The sequence below is a fragment of the Neofelis nebulosa genome, chromosome 7, assembly GCF_028018385.1.
Source record: "Neofelis nebulosa isolate mNeoNeb1 chromosome 7, mNeoNeb1.pri, whole genome shotgun sequence".
NCBI classification, from domain to species: Eukaryota; Metazoa; Chordata; class Mammalia; order Carnivora; family Felidae; genus Neofelis; species Neofelis nebulosa.
This window is the reverse complement of record NC_080788.1, coordinates 39,240,662-39,248,508: the sequence shown is the minus strand read 5'-3', so window position 1 is coordinate 39,248,508 and position 7,847 is coordinate 39,240,662.

Here is a 7,847-nt window from a genome sequence, read left to right as displayed (position 1 = left end):
TGTGAGGCATCTGGGGAGAGGGCAGAAAGGTGTAGGGGTGGCCGGAGAGGTGGAGATGAAAAGGTAAACAGGGGCCGGATTAAAAAGGCTCTTACACCCCAAGGTAAGAAGAAAAGAGCAGGTTTCCTATCATATGACCGTTGCTTTACCACATTTTTAAATTGATCAATAATTATAATAAGTGTTATACCCATCTTACAGACAAGCCAACCTTGGCTCAGGCAAAGGCAGTGGCCAAGATACTGGCATTCGAACCCAGATCGTGCTGAGCAAAAGCCCAGGGTGCTGCCTCCCTGTCACAGCCTCTAGGGAATGAAATTGTGGAGAGGCCTTTGGCTGCATTTGCTCCACTTTCCTCCCACCCAATTTTGTTTTGTTTTGTTTTGAGAGAGAGAGCATGAGCAGGGGAGGGGCAGAGACAGAGAAGCCTGAGCAGGCTCTATGCCCAGCACAGAGCCTGATGCGGGGCTGGATCTCACGACCCCTGAGATCCTGACCTGAGCCAAGATCAAGAGTCAGACGCTTAACAGACTGAGCCTCCCAGGTGCCCTGTCCTCCCACCCTATTTTTCGGGATGAAGATACCCAGGGCCCAAGCGGTCCAGGCAGGCGTGGCCCCATTTTCCTTCTTCCCAACTGGACATCCCTGTTATCCTCCTGGTGTTCGCAGGCCAGGAGCTGGTTAACAACAGAGATTTTCATCCCCTTGTTTAGCCTCCTGCCCTCCCACTTACGAGTTCAGGGCAGGGCCTGGGAATCTGTATTTTTGGCAAGCATTTGGTGATTCTGGGTCTGCCCCTTGTCCTCAGGCATTTGGGACCCATAAACTTTTCCTGCAAACCTCTCACTGAGCCTCCTCTCTGCTGGTTTCCTCCTTCCCCTTCAGCTTGCCCCCCAAGGGCACACATTCTCCCCATTCCCCTCCACTCGTGTGCACCCCAGGCCCTTTCTCTTCAGGCTCCCCTCTCTCAGAAAAGTGAAAACACATGGTTTCCTAGGCAACCGCATCCCTCCTTCCAGCTTGCCCTGAGACCTCCCAGCGTCTCTCAACCGTTCAGAAGAATATTTCAAATACCAGCCTCATCAGGCGGGGCCTGACAAAGGCTGAGTTCTCCTCAAAGCCTTCTCTTTGACGGGCAAGAGCTCTGCTCCCCTCTAACCTGGAGGCCTCAGGGGCAAGTTCCGGGCCATCGCCTTGGTTACCACCTAGGCCCACTCTGCTCACCAGCTCTCAGTCAAGAGCTATTTGGCCTTAGAGATCCCTTGAATGGGGAGGCCAGAGTCTAGAGAGGGAAGAGACTTTCCGAGATCACCCATCAAAACTGTGATCTCAGTAAGGGACTGGGGGGAGAAGGAGTAGCACGGGTGAGTACCTGCTACCTGCCAGGCACACTGCTTGATGCTCCAGAGACATTAACATGTTACCCCCCCCCCAGCCTTGTGAGGTCAAATTCATTCCCATTTTATAGTTGAGAACACTGAGGCTCAGAGACACGAAGTACCTTGCTGTAGGTCCTGCAGCAAGTGAATGACAGAGACGAGTTTCAGGAAGCCTGATCTGTATTCCCAATAAGGCCATGGTCTTTGCACTTAGACTGTGCTGTTCTCAAGGCTGGGCGGTGGTTGGGGGAATTATGGGGCTCTGTGAATTCCTTCCTGATTATTATTTTTACATTTCCTCATTAGAAGATTTGGCTGAAGTTCTTTGGGGGCTGGGCTCCAGATGAGTTCCTCTCTCTCCCTTTCTCTCAGCTCTGACCTTCCTCCCCCCCCCCCCCCCCCGCCGCCGTCAATATTTCTCATCCCAAGATGCCATTAATTGGGTGAGTAAGGATACAGAGGTGCCCATCTGTGCAATTCACACCTTCTCTCTGGGCCTCAGTTTCCCCACTGGTATTGCCCGGGGGGTTGGAATGGAAGACTTTGAAGATCTGTCCTAGCTCAGATATCCTTGGATTCTCACATCAAGTGTATGTGTGTGCGATTGTGTGTGCAATTGAAGGCAGTTAGGTGTGTGTATGATTGGGCGTGTGATTGTATGTGTGGGCTGGTGAGTATGTGGGTGTAATTGTGTGGGGGGGAGCACATGCGTGTGGACTATGTGTGGGTGGTAGAATGTGTGTGTGTGATTGTATATGTGTATGGAGAAGGGGGACTATGCATGTATCTATGTGTGTTTGGGTGAGTGTGAGTATGTGTACAATTGTGTGTGTGTGTATGTGGGTTGTGTTATGTGAGTCTCGTGCAGTATGGGCAGTCTGTGAGTACGTTAGTATGAGAGATTATGTGTGTGTGCGTGTGTAGGGGATGGCGATTTGGAGTGACTGTGTGTATGTGTGTCGTTGCGTGTTGGAGGGCCATGAAGCCCCTTCTCAGCCTGGTTGATCGGGACCTGGCATGGGCAGACCAGGCAGAGGAGGGGACCCCAGCCGCCCATGATGCCAGCAGGGCAGCGAAGCATATCCCTTTGGTAATCAGCTCCAGACACAGCTGCGTCGCCTCCCTCTGACAGGAGGATGCTGGAAACGCGTTCTGGCCCCAGCCAGGTCTCTTTGGGGGAAAAAATTAAAGGGGGAGGAAAAATTCCCAAAAGGCAGATCGTTATTGAAGCATTTCGTGACACGCACACCAACTAATTGATTTCCTTATTAGTAGCAGATTTTTCTCCCGGCCTTTTCTCCTGCCTGAACTTATAAAAATGAAGGGTGGAGAGCCAGCTCGGTACAGACCCTGGGCCAAGTTTCTCCAGGATCCTCCCATGGCCAGGGAGACAGCAAAGGCATGATGTTTGTTTGCTTTTCCAGGTCTGACTACAGGTAGAGAGGGCCTGGGCACCTGTGGGATCAGGTTTCAAAAGCCTGGGGAAGCCCCCTTGCCATCCCTCCATTTTTCCTTCCACCCCTTTGGCCTGAAATCCCATTTACTGGGCTTTCTTTGGGTCAAAATGCAAATGCGCATGGGCAGGAGCTCTGGGGAACCTTAATCATTTCTAGGTAGTTCATGCTGTAGGAGTCTTTTTTTTTTTTTTTTTTTTTTAAATTTTTTTTTTTCAACGTTTTTTTATTTATTTTTGGGACAGAGAGAGACAGAGCATGAACGGGGGAGGGGCAGAGAGAGAGAGGGAGACACAGAATCGGAAACAGGCTCCAGGCTCCGAGCCATCAGCCCAGAGCCTGACGCGGGGCTCGAACTCACGGACCGCAAGATCGTGACCTGGCTGAAGTCGGACGCTTAACCGACTGCGCCACCCAGGCGCCCCAACATGCTGTAGGAGTCTTGGAGCCTCTGTTTTCTCATCTGTGCAATGGGAGGCTCCTGTTGCTGATGTAACAGGATGCTTGTGAAAATTAAGATGAGGCTTGTGACTCCCAAAGCCCTTTGTAAATGTAAGTTGTTCCCGTTATGATGACAGTGAATGGCACAATTCAAGGCCTGGGCGTTCACGGGGGGGGGGGGGGGGGGGGGGAGGGGTGGATGCACCTTCCATTTAACAGAGTAGGGATGTGTTGTGCAGTGGCCAAGTTCAGGTGTGGCCTCTCAGGAGATCCTTCACTCTACAGCCAGAAAGCCAAGGCTACCTCTGTGTCTGGGCCTGTGGCAGGAGTGGCTCAAGCTTTATCCAAGGGTTAGTGAAAAGAGAGGGAAAGACACTTCACCCAGATGCTTCAGGCCACCATCGTTAACCCCACTTGTGGGAGGAGGAAACCGAGGCAGAAGGCGATTTACAAACATCCCAAAGAGCATGTAACTTTGAGAGGAGAGGCAGGGATTTGAATCCGGGCCTGAGTGGCTCTGAACCTACATGATGCTTTTTATTCATTAAAAAAAATAAAAAATGTGGCCCCTTCCATGGAGGTAGAGATAGAAAAGACACTCTGAGCCTTTCTCCCCAGAAGCTCTCAAGGGACAGACAGATAAGGGAATGGGTATTGGGGATCATGGTGTGACAAGTGCTGTGATGGGAGTAAGCATGGCCACTAGAAAGGGTACCAATACTGAGTGGTAGGATCAGAGAGGGCTTCCGGGAAGGGGTGACACCTGAGTGGGCAGAGGAGCCTGAGCCTGCCTGGCTGGCTGACCTCCAGCTGGCATGCATGGGCCTGTTGGTACCAGTGGTTAAAATATTGACGCACTTAGATATGGGCTGTAAATAACCGATGCCGATGTCCCCTCCCAGCTCTGATGCTCAGGCTCCCTGACCCCTCGCCCAGACCCCTGGACCTCTCCATATCCAGAACCTTTAATGACACATCCAGGTCCCTGCAAGAATAGTGAGTGAACATTCTGACTTATGAAGGTGCAGAAGGGGTCCCAAGGCCGGGATGATCTTGTTATCACCCCCTGGCAAGGAGAGCGAGGGACTGTGGCTGGGAGCTGGAATCTGGGCTGGGCAGATAGGCCTGCTGCTTGACGTGTCCCCTTCCATTCCACGTGAACTTCCTAGGAATGACTGGGGGCCTCTGTGCAGTTCCTGTTCCCAGCGGCTCGCTGTCGCCAGGCCCAGGGAGACAAAATGTCCCTGAATGTGGTGGGGCAGGGAACAATATGGGGCGGGTGGAGGAGGGCCACAGGAAGCACAGCGGGGACAGCCTGGGAGCTGGCCGCAGGGCTGGGGGTGACTCAGGAACTTGTGACTTGATAAGGTAAGATGACTCCAAAGGAAAACAGCCAGAGTCCAGGGGGTGGTGAAATGGCTGACAGGACGGGATTTCTGGCACCTGTTCAGACATCAGTTCTGGAGCCCTCACATGTCTCCACGCGGCAAAGGACCTTACACACCGTCCAACCAAACGTGTTCTAGTCATCGACCGTGTCGGGTAGGTAGGTACTACCACCCCAACTTCACAGAAGAAGAAACTGAGGTCAGGGAGGTGAGAGAGCCTGCCCAAGGTCACGCAGGAATGGCCGGGAGCCGAAGCACGTACAGACAGCTTGACTCCAGGGCTTACGTGCCAAACTAGGCTTCAAGACAGCACTACCCCTGGGAACCAGGCATGCCTGTATTTGACTGGGTCTTCACATTCCCTTCCCGCAAAGCCAGGACCCCCCAAAAGAGCCCCAATAGGGCCACTTTGCCATTAGAACTCAGAGCTTACAATCTTTGAAACTGGGACACTGCAAATGAAATGAATAAACGGTAAAAATCATATTCATTATAGGATCTGTGGGCTTAATACGCCTCATATTGAGTAGGGCAGGATCTCCAAAATAAGAATGCTCAGGGCTGAGAAAGGGCTGACGATGGCCTTGCCAAGCACGGTCGTCCTGCCTGCGTGTGAGCAACACCCCCAGAGGCCCGCTAAGGCTGGGGGTGCCGTCTGCTACGACCCTTGGGGCGGCCATGTCACCTTGCTCCCTCCATCGTCCCTGGTAAATGGGACCATGAAAGCCAGCCCGCTCCAGGGCGATGGGAGGGTTAAATGCAGTCCTGTGTGCGGAGCCTGGCCTCATGGTCAGGCCTCGCTATTGTTCTTGCCTCCTCAGGCCCTGACCAATTTCAGGAAGTCTTTTTTGGCTGGAAACTTCTTAGGATGAAAGAATGTTGGAGAGAGAAGGCTGTTAGAGATAAGGCAGAGCCACCTCTCACGTGGGAGGGTGACTTTGGGAACTCTCAAGGCTCAAGCCTCCAGCCCTGTTCCCACCCTCCCTCTGGGCCTAAACTCTGCCCCTCCAGCTTCTCCCGTCCGGCCTCAGGCTCTGAGTAGGTCCTCCTCCTCCCCACAAGGGTTCTAGAAGCAGAGTCCAGGTCAGATTGATCTCTGGGTTTCTTTCTCTCGTGTTTAAAAACAGCTCTGTTGAGATGTGGTTGACATACAATAAATTGCACGTACTTACAGTGGACAATGTGATAAGCTTTGACATGTGTTTACATTCGTGAAACCATCACCGTAATCAAGAAAATGAACATGTCCATCACTGCCAAAAGTTTCCTCATGCCACTTTATAATCCTTCCCTCTCTCCTTCTCTCCCCACCTCCCTCTCAGTCCCCAGGCCACCACTGAGCTGCTTAGGTTGCCATACGTTAGTTTGCATTTTCAAGAACTCGGTATAAATGGAGTCAGACAGCATATATGTTCTTGGGTGTAAGGCTTCTTTCACTCAGGGCAGTTATTTTGAGACTCATCCATACTGTGTATATATCAACCTTTTTTTTTTTTTTAAGTTTATTTATTTTGAGAGGGAGAGAGAGAGAGAGCGCACGCGAGAGCAGGGGAAGGGGCAGGGAGACAGGGAAAGAGAGAGAATTCCAAGCAGGTTGTCAGTGCAAAGCCAGACACGGGGTGCTCAAACTCATAAACTGTGAGATGGTGACCTGAGCTGAAATCCGGAGTCGGGGGTGCTCAACTGACTGAGCCACCCAGGCGCCCCTATACATCAACCTTTTATTCCTTTTTATTGTTGGGTGGCATGCCATTGAATGGATAATTTGTTTATCTATTCACCTGTTGATGGGCGTTTGGGGATGTTTCCAGTTTCTTCCTATTGTAAATAAAGCAGCTATGAAAATTCACATACAGGGGCACCTGGGTGGCTCAGTCGGTTGAATGTCTGACTCTTGCTTTTGGCTCAGGTCATGATCTGACCGGAGTCGTGGGATCCAGCCCGGCCTTGGGCTCCATGCTGAGTATGGAGGCTGCTTGGGATTCTCTCTCTCTCTCGTTCAAATAAAAATACTACTAATAAAAAAAGACAATTCACAGATAATCTTTGTATGAACATAAGCTTTCATTACTCTTGGGTAAATACCTAGCTAGGCATGGGACACTGAGTCACACGGTAGATGTATGTTTAACTTTTTAAAGAAACTGCTAAACTGTATTTCAACATGGTTGGATCATTTCATTTCAACCATCAGTAGAAAAAAAAATCCCAGTAGTTCCATATCAACACTTGACATAATTAGTCTTTTTCATTTGAATAGATTTTCTTAATGTTTATTTAATTTAATTTTATTTATTTTGGGGGGGGCACAAGTGAGTGAGGGACAGAAAGAGAAAGAGAGGGGAGAGAGAGAGAGAAGTGGGGCTCACCTGAAGCAGGGCTTGAGCTCACCAGTGTGGGACTCAAAGTCACCAAACATGAGATCAAGATCTGAACTGAAGTCAGACACTTGACTGAGCCACCCAGGCGCCCCAGTCTTTTTGATTTTAGACATTCTAACAGGTGTGTAGTGATATCTTATTGTGGTTTCATTTACATTTCTCTAATGACTAATGACATGGAGTGTTTTTTTCATGTGCTTAGTTGCCATCCGTGTATCTTCTTTGCTGAAGTGTCTGTTCAAGTCATTTGCCTGTTATCATTATAATTATTATCATTATTTTAATTTGCTCAGTTTTTTTATTAAATTTTTTTTTTTTTAATGTTTATTTATTTTTGGTGGAGAGGGAGGGAGAGAGAAGACAGAACGCAAGCAGGGGAGGGACAAAGAGAAAGGGAGACACAGAATCTGAAGCGGGCTCCACATTCTGAGCTGTCAGCACAGAGCCCGACAGGGGGCTCGAACCCACAAAATGGGGGATCCTGACCTGAGCCGAAGTCAGACGCTCAACCAACTGAGCCACCCAGGCACCCCTAATTTGCTCAGTTTTAAATGGGTCATTTATTTTCTCATTATTGAGTTTTGAGAGTTCTCTGTATGTCCTAGATACAAATCCTTTATCAGATATCTGATTTGCAAGTATTTTCTTCCAGTCTGTGGCTTATCTGTTTATTCTCTTACCACTGCCTTTCAAAGAGCAGAAGTTCTTATGTTGCTCAAGTCCAATTTGTCATTTTTTTTCCTTGTATCAATCGTGTTTGGTGCCTATCTAAGAAATCTTTGCCTAACCCGAGGTCACAAAGAT